The sequence below is a fragment of the Branchiostoma floridae genome, chromosome 6, assembly GCF_000003815.2.
Source record: "Branchiostoma floridae strain S238N-H82 chromosome 6, Bfl_VNyyK, whole genome shotgun sequence".
In the NCBI taxonomy this organism is placed as follows: Eukaryota; Metazoa; Chordata; class Leptocardii; order Amphioxiformes; family Branchiostomatidae; genus Branchiostoma; species Branchiostoma floridae.
In genome coordinates, this window is record NC_049984.1 from 15,198,391 (window position 1) to 15,200,200 (window position 1,810).

Genomic DNA, 1,810 nt, shown 5'->3' on the forward strand with positions numbered 1-1,810 from the left:
ACTGCCAAAGCATTTTGTGCATATTTGCAATTTTAGCACAAATCCAGCACGACTGGCAAACCATTATCACAACTTTATGAGAACCTTGCTTGTTACCTTCATTGGCTAGATTGCAAGATATTGAAAGTTAGTTGCAGTCTAAATGCCTTTTATTCTATGTGAGCAACATCATTTGCAAACCTGACGCCCTTTTCATAATAGATGTACCCAAGAAAGGAAGGATTCCCATGGTATTTGGTCTGCGGGTAGCTTAGACAGACATGGAAAAAGAAAAGAAAATGCGGATTATAGATTTGGGACTTAATCTGCATAGAAATCGGAAAATTTGATAATACCAATGTATTTCAAAATAGGACTTCTATATGTGTTACATATGCATGACAGGTGGAACATTTACATATGCCAATACTGCAAATAAGAGCCTAATTCGCATGATTGATACGAAAGTGCCGGAATACCTCAGTGGTAAATGATAGGAATTTTATACTTGTGACATGTGCAAGTAAGTTTACGTTCCGCATCATTATGCATAAATTATGTAAATGTAAGATATTTGCATAACTTATGATATGAGCTACATGTATAAGCATGGCATTCTGTCAAAGGAAAGGACTTTCATACATGCAATATGTATGGTTGTGGTAGAGAAGACCATCACTCAAAACAGTTTATTTTACTTTTCAAATACTTTGCTTTCAAGTGATCAAAATGTATGCTATTCTTACAAGAAGGAAATCTCAGCAAATGCAGTGGTCTTGTCATAGCCTCATTTCTCTCCACTGTACCGAGATATTTGGTATACACTAAAACACTCCGTTCGCGACTTACCACTCGGTTGAGCTAAGGCGGCCCAGGCACGCTCGATTTGTGTTCGAGTTCCGGCGCGTGTCGTCTTGTCCAGCCGAATTCGAACCATGTTCGATGATGTTCTATTACGTAATTCGAATAGAACGCGAGTTCGAACCTGTGGTTATTTGTGACTTTTTAATGTAAACACGCACCGTAAAGAGCTTTTATCCTTGGTGGGTGTTTGTGCGGATCAGTTTGTGACATATACGGCTTCATGCCCGGCTCAAAATAAGAGTATTGATCTTTGTAGTACTCATGTTTTACTTATTATCCCATTCTTATCAAAACTGTCCAAGGGTATTTTGTGTAATTATTCAATGTTTTTAACTTTGGTGCATTTTCAACCAAAAATTTAAAAAAGATAGTCGTTTCTGATGTTTTTGGCCCAAAAAAAGCAATGTAATCCTAATTTCAAACAAAATACCGTACCTCTGGATAAAATGATAAGTATGAGGTAGGCGTATAAGTATAAGTATGCCGTACCCGGCCCTCTGACAATATAGACGAAATTGGCCAGATATAAGCATCACTTTTTTTAACCAAAATGTATATTTCTAACCGCAAATCCGGTATGTAAAAAAAACAAAATCACAAGTATTCAATGTGTTTCAAGTAGTACTAAAACTGTGCGAAGTTTCATCGTAGTGCGACCGAGCAATCAAAAGTTACATTCATATGTATAGAATACTACTTTACTACAAGCCTGGGCCGCCTTAAGCCAACCGAGATATAGTACAGGAGTCTGCTACCTTATTGTGTCAAAATAGGTAGACAGAATCAATCTGTCGTCTTAGTCCGTACCCGGCCCTCTGAAAATATAGAAGAAATTGGCCAGATAGTGTGCATGACTTGACACAGCAACGTGCAACTCATTGACCTACTTTTACACCCTGGTAGTTTATTCTCCCTGCTTGGTTAATTTATTCACCAGCCAAATGACTCTGGTGGAGATTACTGTTTT